Source organism: Perna viridis, chromosome 11, assembly GCF_037379345.1.
Source record: "Perna viridis isolate PV_CMFRI_1.1 ecotype Kerala chromosome 11, ASM3737934v1, whole genome shotgun sequence".
In the NCBI taxonomy this organism is placed as follows: Eukaryota; Metazoa; Mollusca; class Bivalvia; order Mytilida; family Mytilidae; genus Perna; species Perna viridis.
In genome coordinates, this window is record NC_142455.1 from 11,464,448 (window position 1) to 11,482,123 (window position 17,676).

A 17,676-nucleotide genomic window follows, 5' to 3' on the forward strand; every position below is an offset into this window, starting at 1 on the left:
AACATGTCTAAATCAAACAACTGTCTAAACTGAACACATGTCTTAACCAAACACCTGTGCAAACACCTGTCTAAACAAAACCAATTTTAAAGTCTAATAGGGATTCAGTTATGGCATGTGTTACTGTAAACATTTACATGCTGGGCAGTCTCACCAGTACTGCCAAATCCATGATTAATGTTTCTAATCTTCAACAAGATTCTGGTGTTTTTAGTTACTTCAAACTTCTGCCAATAACCAGGATTCAAATAGTGATGGACATGTGATAATTTCAAGTTATATTAATATGGCCATCAGGGAGATAAATTGTATTGAAAACAGCTAGAGTTGAGTAAATGATACTATCTCTATATGTATCTCAAAAGCAACAAAAGGTTACAGGCATTGTTTTACAAAGAATATGCCCACTCATGATCTGAAAAATGTGAAAACCAATATGGCAACAGGAAGCAGATTGGCTGAAAGAGTAATCAAGGAAACCAAGGTTAAAGCGGTAATCAAAAGAATGCAATCCAGGAACAGACATGGAAAACAGACATACACAACAAAGAACATAAAGTAACTAAAATCATACATACAAAGTAATAAAAACAAATGAGCAACTTGGACTCCACTAAAAACTGGGAGCATGGACCAGGTGCACTGGTAAGGTAAGCGTTCTCTGCTTTTCTAGAAACACCTGCGGAGTTGCTCATAAAATGTCAAGTCCGGGGCAGACAAACGAGGAAAGAAAAACTATGACCCATTGAATAAATCAGTTTTCATGGTGCAGATGGATACACCATAACGATCTACGAGTTCATGATGACGACAATAAAACTTCTGTGGTGATGACTTCAATCTTGTGGCAACATAACCCTGTTCCAGAAGCCTATTTGTTAGAGTTTTAGCACGATACAAAAAGTCTGCGTAGTTTTGGCAAGCTCTGGCATAACATAAGAGTTGTGATATGAACACTCCATACACAGGTGCTAAAGGGATGTTGCCACAGATGAAAGGAAAGTTGACAATTCTGAATGAAAAGTCATCACGTTTGTTGTAAAGTTTGGTCAACAGTTTTCCTTTACCATCAATTTCTAAGTGTAGGTCAAGATATGAGGCTGACCTTAAGTGTCTGTAGTATCCTTTATCTCAAGTTCTTTGGGGTAGATGCGATGTATCAAATCCCCAAAATTAGGATTGTTTAAAGATAATACGTTATCTATATAGCGGAAACTGAGATTAAAGGATCTAGCCAAACGATATTCTTTCTTTCGGATCAAATCAGCTATAAGGTCAGCCTCATAAGAGTGAAGGAATAGGTCAGCTAGTAAAGGAGCACAATTTGTTCTCATTGGAATGCCGACCATTTGTTGAAAAACATGTCCACCACACTGGACAAATATTTTGTTGATTAAAAATTCCAGCATTTTGTAAACATCTTAACTAAAAATCAGAAAAAAGAGACAAAGGGCCAAAATAAAAAATTAGCTAGTCTGTCATTGTCTGACCTAACTACAAAAACCTTCCAAATGAAAATTTTTAATGATGGAATATGGATTTTTTTTACTTTTTTTTCTGGTTTCCAGATTTTAAGTAGTACCTTTTTCTGTCACTTCAAAAGTTGTTATCATCTTATTACTAAGTGTAAGTATAGAAATTATGAAACTTACTAGTAATGGTAGTAGTACTCTAATATACATCTTAAAATTGATCTTTTGAAAATAAAAAAAAAACTACTAACATGTCAGCAGTGGGATGATTCAAATAAGTCAAAATGAAAAAAACATTGCCTAAACGCGAACACATCCAACAGAGACAAATTACATACACAATATACGGAACCAAAATCAAAAATATTACACATAAAAACTTAAAATAATGGAAGAGTAATCAAGGGAACCGAGGTTATAGCGGTAATCAAAAGAACACAATCCAGGGACAAAGACCAGACATGGAAAACAGACATACACAACAAAGAACATAAAGTAACTAAAATCATACATACAAACTAACAAAAGCAAATGAGCAACTCAGACTCCACTCAAACTGGGAGCATGGACCAGGTGCACCGGTAGGGAAACCATGCTTCACAAAAAAAAGTAAAGCACATGTAATATGAACACCCACAAAACACTGGCAGTGACACAAGGTACTATGGAAGGGTAAGCATGTCCTGCTTTGCTGGGTTTACCATTTGGAAATAAACTGATTTGGAGAAAAAAATTACTTTTTCTTCATACTGACCCAATCTTTTATTTGAGCACTTGGGCTAAGGCTGACCATATTTTTAAGTCTGAACCAGCATGATTCATTTGCCACAGCCATACAAAAATACCCAATTTTTTTCAAGTTGAAGCTGCCAAATTAGTTTTACAGACAGACAGATATACAGACAAGGTGATATATAAAATAATAGTTACTTCCAATTTTGACATTGACAGTATCATGTTTATCATCATGACAAGCGAATCTATCAGTTGGACTAAACACTGTTAATGTGCAATGTCCTTTTCATTCAAATCTATAGAAGATAACCTTGATATGTCAATCACTCCAAATGTTTTAAGGGATATTTTATATTTTCGCAAATCTTATCAAGAATGAGAGATAAAAAAATATCTGTCATCATGATCAAAGAAAAAAAGAACAGGTTATCGATAAGGTGATAGCAGTTTAAGCCCCATACAATTAACATGAAGTTACAGGCTGATGTCGTGCTTGGTATACCCCCGGCCATAAAAACATATAGTGGAAGGAGTAATCAAGGGAACCAAGGTTATAGCGGTAATAAAAAAATGTAATCCAGGGACAAAGACCAGACATAGAAAACAGACATGCACAACAAAGAACATTAAGTAACTAAAATCATACATACAAAGTAACAAAATTAAATGAGCAACACGGACTCCACTAAAAACTGGGAGCATGGACCAGGTGCACCGGTAGGGTAAGCATCCTCTGCTTTTCTAGAAACACCTGCCGAGTTGCTCATAAAAAGTCAAGTCCGGAGTAGACAAACGAGGGAAGGAAAACTATGACCCGTTGAATAAATCAGTTCTCATAGGTGCTGATGGATACACCATAACGATCCACGAGTTCATGATAACGACCATAAAACTTCTGTAGTGATGACTTCAATCTTATAGCAACATAACCTTGTTCCAGAAGCCTATTTGTGAGAGTTCTAGCACGATACAAAAAGTCCGTGTACTTTCAGCAAGCTCTGGCATAACGTATGAGCTGTGATATGAAAATGGGAAAGTCCCACGAAGACAGAAGTTTATATCTGACACCAATCACAATCACTTACAACATATGCCCCATTTATATAAAGCCACATACCATGCAAATTTGAACTCAATCCATCCATCCATGGGGAGTTGAGATAAGTATGATGAAATTCAAAATAGACAGAATGATTTAAACAAATGGACAGAATGAGAAGGTGATTCCCTCTAACTGATTGAGGGTATAATTTCATTCCCCATATAAGGATACACTGACTTCCATTAAACTTTGGACTGCCAACAATTCAGAAACCAACTCATTATTATTATTGCCGGACTACAAAGTTGCCTTACATTAGTCAAACAGAGGTAAGTCACCTGACTAATCTATTCAATAACGTATCCCAGAAATGGCAGATTTAATCATTACAAACCTGATTTTGTCCTCTGACACATCCATCTGTCATGTCTTGTGGTTATGTAAGGTACTTTTAAAATTCTCTGAATCCTTATCTTACCAATCTCTTTTGCTCTAAAAATACAAAATTAAACAGTAGTATAGTAAATTATCATTGTTACATGTATATATGACCTAGAAAAAAGGGTCTGTAGGGAAAAGGATGTTGACATTTACTGTCAAACCTGGATTCAGCATTATTTCATTTCGGAAAAGAATAAGCTATTCTTACTGGTTAAAACATAGTCATGTAGTATAAGAATAATGCCCTGTTCACATTCTTTAATACGTGTAGTTGCTTATGTAGAGGACTTTATTGAAAAATTGATTGCCCATGGGAAGTGATATTGGCATAAATGTTTCAGGCAAAATCACTGTCCCGTGGGCATTCAATTTACCATGATAATGCCCTATATATAAGCAATTATTCATAATTAACATGTCTTAAAGGACTGTGATTAAAGTGCCCTGCCGTGATGTAGTGCCTTCTCTACCAATATTATAGTATTATTGCGCAAGGTTTTACATATTGGCTTAGTTATTGGTACAAGGCTAGCCATATTGGACTGAGGCATAGTCGAAGTACATTATGACTAGCCGAGGACCAATAACTCAGCCAATATGGAAAACCTTACTCAATGTACCTTTATTGACTTACTCCAATAAGTCAATTGGCCTAGGCTAATATTAATCTTAACAAGCCCAATGTGACATATTGGACTGGTAAAAGCCGTATAGGATGGCTAAATCTCGTATTTGACAGGTAAGTGGTATAGGATGGCTAAATCCTGTATTGGCGTACTTTTGTATTTTGTATTGTATTAGCAGTTTTGATCATATTTAGGCAAATATTTCATCGTTAGTCAATAATACCTTGTACATACAGACCAACCAGTTTTATATGACCATATCATTGCTCTACCTTGAAAGGTATGACAGTACATCATCAATAAGAAGGCCATCACTCTGACAGACAGGAAGTTTTTATTTGAATAAGACAAAAGTCCAATAATCAGAACAACTTACATTGCAAAAGCCCCAGGAAAAGCTAATACTAATTTACAAGTCATTTCTACCAATCATTCTCAAGTTAATATTGCCTAAATTTTATAGAACACTAAAGGCACAGGCAGGCTCAAAACTTCCAATCTTGATACCTTAAATATGTTGCAAAAGAAAAAAAATTCATATTTTTTAAAGTGTCGTAGAACTTCAATGCAGTGTTATAGGATTCCTATTACCTGGGGCAAGTGAAATTTGGGTCAGGGAAAGTTAGGTAATTTGTTACACTTTCCCGTGGCAAGTTGAAAACTTCATATGCTGTAGGGATTTGTTTTGTTAGGAAAGCAGTCATTGACTGTGGGAAAGTTGATTTTATATGGATTTTTCCCGAGGAAACCTCAATTTCTGAAAAAATCTTAGAACAATGTAATGACAAACTGAATATTTTTGATTACATGGAAAATGGGTTTACCTGAATGACTTTGGACGCTGCATTATCCAGCAGTCTAAGATTCTACGATTATCATTTCAGTGGAAAAAATATCAATTTTCAAACATCTAATTACATTGACAGATTTTCATTTGTAACTTTTGTATCATCCACATTTAATAAACTTCATAATATGGATACCAGCAATCTATTTCATCCAATAAATTCAAAGTCCATTTTTAAGCTAGATGTCATAATTCGGGACTGTTATACAAAATAAACTGTAACAAAAACTTCTTTCTTAAACTCCCAAAATAAGATATACATATAAAGTGTAAAAATATAAACTTCAACTGGTACAAATAAATAATATATATTGATAAACATGTAAGACTCAGAAGTGCGATGGGGATGCCAAAGTGTGATGGTCTCGCTGATCTGCGATGGTCAATGCTGAAGTATGTTGGATGTCTCGAAATTTTACATGCACAAGTGCACACAATGTTATAGAGAAAACTAACTAACTGAAAGGAGAGTAACGAAGGTAGCTAGTATATTGTTGACTGTATAAACAATAGCAGCATGCATCATTACTAATTTGAGTGTTAAAAGTACATGCATTTAATACAGTATCAAAACTTAAAAGATACATTACAATACTCAAGGTCATTCGAGAAACATAAACTGTAGCTATGCGTTACAAAAAATAGCAGATCCTGAAAGTCTTATTTCATGCATAATGAAAACTATAAAAGATATAATTAAAAGATTTACCAGGACAACTTTGTTATCGTATTAAAAATCTAAAAAAAATGTTGCCTTTTTACAACTTTGATATCATGGATTTTTACCTTTAGACAAAAGTAAGACATGCTTTCACAACGAATCATGAAGCGTATTCTATGGTTGGAAGGCGAAATAGAAACTGCAATATATGAGTTAAGAGAGTATTAGAATGTCAAAATTCTGGTGGACCAGACGAGCACGTTTCTCTTCATATTACGTACAGTCCATTAATCCATCTAGACCTCTGTAGCATCAATCATTCTTTGATAACCTGAGCCACAGTGTATAGGATGACACACCCTCTTATACTACATTACATTCATATTTGCAAATTCTACAGGTACTGTTGATCAGTTTTTTATGTAGTACATGTAGTTTATACACTAATACAGAAGTTTTAAAGCTATCCATAGCCATTTTATAGCTAAGCTAGTCAAGAAATATTTTCATTTTAAAGAGTACTCGCCATTCTAAGAGACTGCCAGTTTTATCAATTTTCAACTGGGTGTAGGAAAAAAATCATTAATTTTGTTTTTATAATATCCTTGATAGTTGGAAGTATGAACGAAATGCTATTGGTGGTCAACAATCATGTCTAACCATTGCAGTTCAGCGTGATCGTAAACACACTTTGGCGTACTACCATTGCACTTCCATATGACCATCGTACCTCCACGTCCCATCGCGGTTCCAAGTCTTACAAATGTATGCCCGATTTTTAAATTGAGTTATCTCCCTTTAAAGGAAAATACTGTATATAATGTATTTTTTAATTTTGTTGACAAAATACTTAAGAGACTCAGTCCGTGTAGAAACAGATAGAACCTATGATATAGGTGGCACAGGGATAATTTCGTCACAATAACTTCTTTGTTCCAATGAGATGACAAGAGAAACCATGATTAACATAAGACTGGCAGAATATATGTTCTAAGTAACTAAATTATGAACAGATCAAAGAGTTATTTCCCTTTATTTTTAATTGTTTAGTGCTTTCAATGTCATTTCTTTTATTCTTTTTTCAGGAAATTGCAAACCAACATCCAAATTTTAGAAAACAGGAGTTTGTGACCACAAATAGATGACAATATTTTGAAAACAAAATTTAGCATGTGCCTTTTACTGTCTACCAGGGTTTTCCATTGATTTTCTTTTGACTGATATGTATCTATAGGAATGTACAAAGATAAAAAAATATATACTTAAAACTAGGAGATGAACTTGGGTGCTCTGGAAGGGTAAACAATTTCTGCTTCTTGTCCCCTTCGAAGTTGCTTTACATACAAATATACATAGACGATAGTGAAACCTGTCTAAACCAAACCCAATGCACCAAGTTTAGACAGGTATTTGGTTTAGTGAGGTTCAAAGTTCACTTAACCTTACACAAAGTGATTAAAATAACTGTTTGGTGTAGACAGGTGTTCAGTTTTTTCAGGGTTTGGTTTGAACAGGTTTCACTTTACCACCACAAACCACAAAGAAAGACAAATGAACTAGAGTTTATTATCTGAAAAGCAAGACATGTAAAAATTCAAATCAAGCTTTAAAAAAGTTCATTCAATAGGTAATATGTAAGCTGATCATAGTTTTTAGATTGTGTTTTAATTAATCCTTTTTGGAGGCTGTAAACAATATTTTGAATTCTATAGCACCAATTATACTCAATAAAGCCTTAAGCCAACCATTATTTCAATATGTTTCCAAAATCCACTGTATCTGATTGTACTGTATTGACGATTACTGTAGTCCAGGTAAACATTCGTAATGATATACATCAACTTCAAAATCCAGAAACTGTTACCAGTAAGAAATCCAGGGGTGAGAGTGGTTGTTCCTGGGGATGGAAACCTCCACTTTGTTGGAAAAATTTAATTTGTTGTGAAAATTTGAGCAAATATGGGCAGATTGTTCCCGGTAACCTCTCCTTTCTATATTTCAGGATCAGAACCCCCCCCCTTTTTTTATATCAATTTCAGGATCTGCTCCTTTTATTGCAATGTTTTTATTATTATGAAACATGTGACTGACTTAAATATGCAATAACTACAATCTCTTTATTTCTATTTATAAACACTAAATACTTTCATTTTCGTGCACAAATACTGTGCAAATGTATGTACTAGAATTTGAACTTAGGCACAATGTTTTTTCAGTCTGTACCCATATGATTGTGCCCTAGGCACTAAAAACTAAAACTAGTCTGTCAAATAAAGATAGATATTCAAGTCAAGAAAGTATTGTTGTTCATTAGATTGGTACATTTCTATAGATTTCTGAAACAACCATAGTATACCTGCAGGTATCCACAACAGGATTTCTGACGATACTATATATACCAGGCATTGGTCATTCTTTACTTTAATCTCTTTAAGAGTTTACAATATTGAAGTGGCAATTTTTTTCATAACTGCAACAACTTCAATCACCTTTATGGGTAAAATTACATAATTATATATATTAATATACAAAATAAATTTGTTTTATATCAAAACTGTAATGTACCTGAGTTACTAAGCTTTAAGAAATTGTATTGTAGGGGTAATGATCCACTAGGGCAATAGTGCAACATTATCTTTATATTTACAAAATGGATATGGATACTAGATCCGATTCCTCACTCAGGTAAACAAGAAGTTAAAATTGGAAACATGACAGCTAGAATTTTTTTTTCACAATCACAAACCATTTAATCTGCAGCATAGAACAGTTTAGTTTGCTTAAGTAGCTGTCTTTATAAGAATCATGCAAAATCTGAATAATGTGATACACCCCAAAAAAGACTACATATTTTTATTTTTGTAATTAAGTTGTTTTATGGGTCTATTCTTTGAAATGTGTAATTATTCATTCAAATCTGCCTGCTCTTAGGGGATATACAAAATTGAAAATCCAGTAGATTCTATTGTATTTGAGTGTCATTTACAGAGTTATCTCCCTTAATTTTGAAATCTACAGTGCATTCTATATAATTTTTGAAGGATAGTCATTACATTAGTATGTTACTTACATGTAATTTTTCTGAAATATAATATACAAGACCTTTTTGTTAAAATTGCGATACAAATCTGATCATCAGCAAAGAATCATGATATGCATCAGATTGAGGCAGAGTGGAAACATTACACCCCTTCTGTATCACCTAAAAAATTTTGCTAAATAGACCTTTTTCAAATTCCAGACTTCTAAATTTTGAGCAAAGGGCAGTAACTTTCCAATCCGACAGACTGGTTTACTGTTCAATTGGAGCAATTGACAGCAGTAGACTTAAAATTCAAAATATTTGACTTAGCTGTGGTAAGTACTTAGATTATTTTAAATAATTTAGTTCAAACCATTTAGTTACTTACCAACATGAAAATAGTTAAAGTTCAGGATTCAAAGAGAAATGTTTAATGTTCTTCCTTTTCCCAATCAGACTTCCAACCAGGTTGTCGTGTGTTGGTAGGTTATGTCCCTTTGAAAAACTTTCTAAAATAGCTTGCATTCTGTAAATATGAAAAAGAGCATTGCTAGACAAATTTCTTTGCTATTTATACTAAATATTTTTAATAATGTACTTGCCATAAACTAGAAAACTGTTAGCAAGCTCACAATGAGAATACTACATAAAAATCCTTGGAGTAGTGAAGGTGTAGTTGCACTTAACAGGTTTTACCATGTAAAACTCTTAATCTACATATAATACCCATAATTCCTGTAAAATTTTATCAAAATCTCTTGAGCAGTTTAGGAGGAGTTGCAATTACAAGGTTTTAGCATGTAAAACCCTCAATTTGAATTATTTTCTTCGGAATCCTCAAGCAGTAATTATGTTCCTTCATGCACATCTACAAATGAAGCCCAACTTTCCTATAAAATCCTTTGAGTGGTTTAGGAAGAGTTGTGCTTACAAGGTTGTTACATGTAAAACCCATAATTTGGATTATCTACCAGTGGATTCCTCCAGCAATTATTATGTTCCTTCATGCAGATATCAAACCCAACCTTCAGACAGACAGACGGACAGAGAGATGGACAGAGAGAAGGACAAGGTGATTCATATAAACCCCCACCCCATCACCGAACTGTCTCTGTTTGTAGAGGGTATAAAAATTTTAGGCCGAAACCAGGAGAATTCATCTGTTGATTGATTGATTGATTGATTGTTAGGGTTTAACGCCCAAGCAGCAATATTTCAGCTATATTCATGTGATGAACATGAAAGGGATGATAAAATGAACATGAAATGAAAACAGGGATGGGACACAAGGATAATAGGGTTGACAAATTTTGATTGCCACAAGATAAAAGGGAGGGATGGGTAGGGTCAGGCAATTTAGCCTCCTGTGGCGGAGCGCATAGGTTCTTACTCCTATCAAATACCATAACAATGTTCTTTAACGTGCGAGGAACATGGCATCTTTCCCAACACGGTGCACCACTACAGTTTGCGATCAGGTTTTCCATATTATAGCATGACAACCCCAGCATGTAACACGCCAGGGGTACCCCATTCCACCACCTGGGGCACATATCCCAGTTAATCTTTGGGCAAAGCGCCTAGCTCCCGGCTAGATTTCTGAGCACTATTTAGTCGCCTTTTACGACAAGCTTAGCGCTGCTGCAAGCCTATTTTTTTTATACCCAGATCTGCACGAGGCTCAACCGTTGAAAAAAAATATATATATATTTTTGAATTTTATAAATCATTTTTATTTCTATAGCCATATGTGTTAGATTTCTACCCACAAGTATTAATCATCAAACTTTCAATATTTATTTGTAATATCAAATTATCTTTATTAAGGGCCGAATATGTTGGCAGTAGACTTAAATCTTTCCACAACTTTAAATTGTAAAAATAAAAATTTTTACATTCCTATTTTCATATTCTAGAAAATATATCGCCTCATAACCCTGGGCAATTTATTTTGAATACAAACTCTTTACTCAATTCCTTGATTATTCCCGAGTGTCTATTTCCTTTGTCTTGTATTTGTCTGTTAAGCTAAGCTAGGATTATGCTCTTTTTGTCCTGGTTCCCTTGATTTCCAGTGCTTAAAACAGTTTTGCATGAACTCAATCTGTATTAGACCAATCAGATTCACTGTAAAATCAGCTGACCAGTCACTACAATCCTTTAGAGTGCAAGAAATATTAAAACATAATCCCTTTCGTAGACATTTATCAAATTCATTTAATGCCAGTGGTTGTACCTAATAATACCGTTGGCTAGACATAGTTTCAACCTGTTTTTTTAATAAGCCGCACATCAGTCCTATTGTACGAGCAATTAGAGCTAATAATGGCGTTATTTGTTTGACCCCATCATAATTTGCAGATGACCATTTGGATGAAGATATTCACTATTGATTTGAACCCCTGGTCACCACAGTATCATTTGTCAATTCCAGATGTCTAGAATTACAGCTGTAAAAGGTTATTCAGTGGTCAGATGATAAATATGATTGTACTAATTACTGGGCTATATGAAAGCAGTGATCAATCTCCCAAAGAATAGTAATTAAGTCCAGTGGTTATGATTTTTTTTTTCAATTTTCATTGCTCAGATTACATATTTGAATCTACAGTAATTAGTAACCTTGCAATGAATTTTAAAATAGTCCTACAATGTAATCAGGCTCCAGACTGGAAGAAGACAAAAAAACAGCATTGAGAAGAACAGAAAAGGAATTGAGAAAGAAATGCAACAGGTGTGTACAAGTTGAAAGATAACTGAACAGTGATACAAGCAAATCAAAGTGCTGAGAGCACTGGAGGTTTTTGATTCTTGTAAAAGTTATAGCATGAACAAAATTTCTAAGATTACATGATATTAAATAAAAATGTGATCATACATTTGCATTTTAAATATTACATGTATCACGAACTGTTTTTTATCCAAATATGTATAAACTGAATGTCAATCCATACTTCTCATTCAACTTCACTCACATTTACAAATTTTGTTCCATTTCACCTTTTTCCCAAATTTTTAAACATACTCAAAATTTAATGTATATATACATTCAAAAACTATGTCAACAGAGTATTGTCCTACACTGTAATTATGCTCAAATAAAACCAATTTCAGCTTCAGAAAATAATTTCCTCAACGACCACAAGATTTTCAAAAACTATACATTTTTATTAATTTGAATTTTCCCACCAATTGTACTCGGTAAAAATCACTGCTCTTCATTTCCAGTTAATTAATGTTATCAATGGTACATTTTTTTGCATCTTGACACATTACTGAAATAAATAAATTCCCTAAATGCAAATTTATCACTTACTGTCTTTCAATACCAAAAAGGAGTCCCTCAAACCTTCAGTTGATTTGAAGACTGGATCTTAATTTTATTTGCAGAAATAACATACCATTTTTGGTCTGAATAATTGCAAGAAACACAATTACTGGTTATGAAAGAGGTATTTAATGATATAAAAGGAATAACATTTAGACTATATTTTTGTGTAGTGTTCAGAAACAGTAGGGAAGTTCCAGTAATGGACTGGTGACATAAGGTATTTTAATCCTGATGGATAAAAAATCCAAGAAAGGTTGGTGAGCATGAAGTTATCTAGGGCTTTTATGCAAATTCTGGTGTGGAAAGTGTATCAAGAGGGGAGTGGACCAAGAGGTTGTGAGAGAAGGGTGTCCAGATGAAAAAGGGGGAGTTTCAGGCTATCATTGGTAATTTTTCATATCAAAAAAAATAATAATAGCAGTATTTTGAATTTTAGGGGGGAAAATTGGAAAAATAATCACGTTTTTGGCATTAGGAAACGATCTTATTTAGGCTTTTATTCATATATAAAAAAAATTACTGAATATTGATCTTTTTTTTTTTAATTTCTAAAGGAAAATGCTTTGAACTTTAAAGTTATAATCTAACTTAAATTGACAGATTTCACTACATTACGCAAAGAAAGAACAGGACTACATCACATTACTTAATCAGTCTCCAAATTTATAAGTCATAAAATTTCATGACCATGCTAAATATAAATGCCAAGTATAGATTTCAATCTTTAATGGACAGAAACCATTCAATGACCATTTCAAAAAGCTCTAAATGACTTTAAAGTCACTTCCCATTAGCTGTATCCAAAATCTAGACCAAAAGGTTGCTATAATTTTCTCCCATATAAGTTCACGCAGAGTTTGTATCATAGTTTTGGTAGAATTTCACCTGATATTTTTGAATGGAAATAATGAAGAGTAAATTTCACATTAATTTTTAACTCTATGAAAAAAAATAAATGAAGCCTAATCCCCTCATTGACATTGGTGTGAAGAGTAGCGGTTTGCACTCAAAATGTGGGGTTTGTTATACACCACTGACTGAGATGACTAAGGATTTCTTGAATCCTTGGCTATCATTGTTGGTCCAACATGGACGGTGTAAAACACCGAAATATTTTTACAGTCCCTAGACACAGCCATACCCTAATATAAGTTGTCATGTGACCACTTTCATTCCTAAAATGCATTATCATGTGATCCAAAAGAAGAAGCACTGACAGTGATCACTATCTACAAAATACTTTTTGGGATAAAATCAACACTTTCCAGTTCATGCATGAACTCAACAGATAGATATAAAGTCAACTTACTGGTGACCCTAAAGAAGAGTAATGGGCAGGCTATTTAGGGAATTGAAAATGGAGAATGCCAAAACCGTGAATCTGCCTATATACATGTACATGTATATATATATTTAATATTATAGAACAACCTAATTTACAAAGAGAGTGCAGAATTAAATCCAAATAATTAAATAATAATAGTTGACCTATCTATTATAGGGTTGCTTTATGTGGCAACAAATTTATGATACGACCCTGCCATTGTCATCCTTGTCGTTGTCTGTATACACTTGAACTATGAATATTAGTTGGTTGAAGTTTATAAAATGAGAGCAAGGTTTCAAACCACAAACAAGTACTATCTTTAAAAAAAGATAACGGATAAATTTTCTTCTTTTTATTTCCAAGTATCTACATTTCTTCAAGAAAATAACATATGGCACGCAAATACAAATTTTCGATACATTTTTGTCAAGCATCTGTAAATCTATATATCTAGAAATAGCTCAAGCCAAGAACTTCAGGATGCAGGAAAAATTTTCAGGAAAAAATTACCCACAGCAAAGAGGGCTACCATAGAAACCATGCAAAAATAAGCGAAAATGTGCAAAAAAGTTATTAAAATCAGGATTTCAACATTGAAAATATATGAAACATTGCAAAAATACATTTAAATGTCCCCTTTCTCAGAAAATGTTTTATCGACAATAGAGTCTTCATGTTTAATCACTGTAGCAACCACCAATTTACCTTAATGTCATTTTTCATCCCTAGCCAAAAGTGTGAAACTAAACTAAACTGTGGAGTGCTGGCAGAATAAAATGAATCCAAGTTAATTAGATGCTTACATAAGATTGATGTAAAATGCTGAATACAAACATTCCAATGATTTTTAAGGTTTGTGTCCCTTACCCTATTTTGAATGCTGGGGTTTCTGTGATCATTGTAAGATCTCAATTCTTCATCTAAGGTTTCCCTAGAACTTAAATTTATTGTTCATTCAATATTCCTTGTCCTAAAGATATTTTAAATAATCGAAAAGAAAGATATTGCTAAAATAAGTACTTTAGGTTTAATCTGCAAGAAATTGTTTTGAACTGCAAGATCTCTGAAAAGCAGCTGTCTGCAAATTAGAAATAAACTCAAAATAACAACATTTTATTTGGACTCAAAACTGAGTCTATTATACTCTTTGCTTTACTTCCTGGGCACAATATTGACATTTTTTTTAATAAGCATTTCTCATTATTTTAATCTTGAACTTGATGCATCTTCCTAACTAAGACCAAGATCAACTTGAGGGTAACTTACCTCTATATTCTGTGTATACAGTGATCTCTACATTCAGCACTTATTGCCCATGGATGAAGGAGGATTTAAGGGCCCCACTTTCTGCACTGTATTACATTTTATTTTCATTTATTATTCATATTTCAACTAGGCCACTTCACAACTTATATATTCTTTTTAAGGAAGTAAAAACATTTGTAGTGATAACTTTAAACTTGTAGCAAAATAACCCTGTTCCAGAAGCATAAATGTAAGAAGTCTAGCACAGTACAAAGAGACTATATAGTTTCAACAAGATCTGGCTTAAAGTATGAGTGGTATGAAACTCAATATGCATGTCCTTAAGGTATATAAACACAGATGAAAAGAAAGTAAATGAACTGCAATATTTTCCTGATTTTTTTTTTAATTTTCAAGCATTAGGGCATTTAACATGCATTCTTAAATTCAAGAGTAATAACTTTATAGCTTTGAAATGCAACAATACTGTAAACAATTAAAAAAAATAAGATAAAAAAACATTTGCTTCCTACGGCCAATGACTTTCCTTGCAACAAAAGTACAAGATTTCTACTACTTCATTGATCAAATATAACCATCCTGAGAGCATAACACATTTTTCGAATGACATTAAACAAAAAATAATCAATAAATCTGCACTATTTGAATCAATTCATGAGGAAGTGAAGTACAAGTCTTTTAAAAAGTCATGCACAGAAGATAGGCATTGAAAAAGTCATGCACATAAATATGTGAGGACAAAAATCTAAAAGAACATAACATACATGTACAGTCCTTGAACTGATCCATGCAATGATTTGAGAAATCAATGTCCGTTGACTGATTGATCGCTGATGGATCGCTTACTGATGACCGGTGACCAAACTGATCACAGTTTTGTTAAGTAAAGTGACGTAAGATCTGTTTAAAATAAAAGGAAAGCAAAATAGAAGTATAAATTGATGTTTAAATCTATTACATTATGTAAATATGTGTAAAATTTACAAAAAAACAACAAAAACCGTTAAATACATTGACCGTGCTGTGGTCACGTGATGCAATCAGCAGTTTAATGGATCGGTTTGATGGATCGATGACTGACTGGAAACTGATCGGTGATCGATGACCGATTGCAATTTTTGTTGCACAGATCGGTTCAGGTACTGTATGTCCTAATTTTATCAGATCTAGCATAAAAAATTTATTCAAAATAATCAAAGTCGAAGAAAACGGCAAAAACTTGAAAAAAAAAAAAAGAAACAGTGGTGATTTACATACACAATGTAGACAAAAAAATATAATACAATTACATTGTACAAGAAAACAAAACAGCACACAAAAATCTTAAATACACGTCTGCAATGTGAATTCTCACAATAAAACAATAGTGTCATGACGTAGGTGCTCTTGAAGGGTAAAAAAGGAAGTGTATTTTTGCACCTCTTCTTTAGGCTAAAAACCACTAATTCCACTTCCCATAGGCTTCTATGCTAATTTCACAATATTCAATGGCTTCTCTGGACTTTACCTTAACTTTAACCTGCAGATGACTATATATCAGCATGATTCTACATATGTCAGCTCACAATCCTCAGAATGGCATGTGGGGTTAGCAGACTTGCAGTGCAGTACTGGTCACCGGAAGTGAAGGGTCTATAAATAGCATGGGAAATCCCAGTGTTTTCACAAGATAGGGGTACATTTAAAAATCATTATGGAGATTAGGCTTCACATCACAAGAAGCAAAATGCACCTATAAAATGTACAGAAATGTTTTTCCTTTCAGAAACTGTTTAAATTTTTTAAATAAGATGAGAACTTTTTTCACAGCACTATGAGGAACAGGGGTAATTTCTGCGTAGGACTATTTTTGCGTACGTTCCAAATGCTCATTGGTTGAATTGGTGGTCTGTAACCTAAAGAGTCACTTTTTGTCTTAGAAAAAATTAATAACTATACAGGTATCTTCCTACACACATACTGAATGCATCTGCAAAGTTGCAGTGAAATGTGACAAGCACTTTTTTAAATATTTGATTTTTAAATATAGGGTAACCAAGTTGTGCGAGCAAAAAAGTGACAATATTCTACCATACTGAAATGCATTAAATATTTGCAAAGAACTTTTTCTGACTTTTTAAATAAAAAATATCAACCACAACTTGTTTTTTAACAATATTAATGAAGAAATAGTTTTAAAAGTAATCATTTTCTGAGAAATTGGTCTATTTTTAAAAATTTATTTCTGACATGCCTCCCCCTTTTTCTTGATCACATGTCAAAAATCCTAAATCTTTAAATTTTCACAAAAGGTGATATATTTGGCTTTAAATTTGTAAATACAGTGTTTTCACATTAAAACATGACCAGTAAAGGGCACCTAAAGCAAAAAAAGTGCTCAATAATGGATTTTCCATGTTGCCATAGGGGAATGCTTATATGGCCTTAACCGCAGTAATGAAAGTGAGTTTTTCCTCATTTCTAACCTAATTTTTGCTCAAATCTACACAAAACTTGATTTCAAGTGCTTATTACTACCATATTTAGGTAAATATAGCCCTCAAAGTTTAATATTTGATATTTTTACTAAATTTTCTACACTTTTTACAAGATAGGACATAAAAATCAGCCAAAAAGACCAATTTTCCATAATTTGGACCTATAACTTAAAAAAATGCATATTTTGAAGGATTTTTGTAGTGTATTCCTGTCATGGCAAAGTTAACAAGATCTTCAAGTAGTTTAAAGCTATTTCAAGAAACTTTTCATTTTGCCATGGCTTCATCTTAAGGCTAAAAACCATTAATTCCACTTCCCATAGGCTTCTATGCTAATTTCACAATATTCAATGGCTTCTCTGGACTTTACCTTAACTTTAACCTGCAGATGACTATATATCAGCATGATTCTACATATGTCAGCTCACA

The 17,676-nt window shown here is 33.2% G+C and overlaps 1 protein-coding gene across 1 annotated transcript in view; it reads right to left on the reverse strand.

Annotated features, from left to right (window-relative positions):
• Nucleotides 1-17,676, reverse strand: part of LOC148602980 (ecdysone receptor-like) — a 136,236-nt gene that overhangs the window by 103,335 nt on the left and 15,225 nt on the right. Inside the window, exons 2-3 of the mRNA XM_088553857.1 lie at nt 9,235-9,372; nt 3,644-3,741 (exon numbers count right to left, since the gene is read on the reverse strand). The gene's annotated coding sequence lies outside the window, so the exon portion shown is untranslated. The remainder of the gene's footprint in view (nt 1-3,643; nt 3,742-9,234; nt 9,373-17,676) is intronic.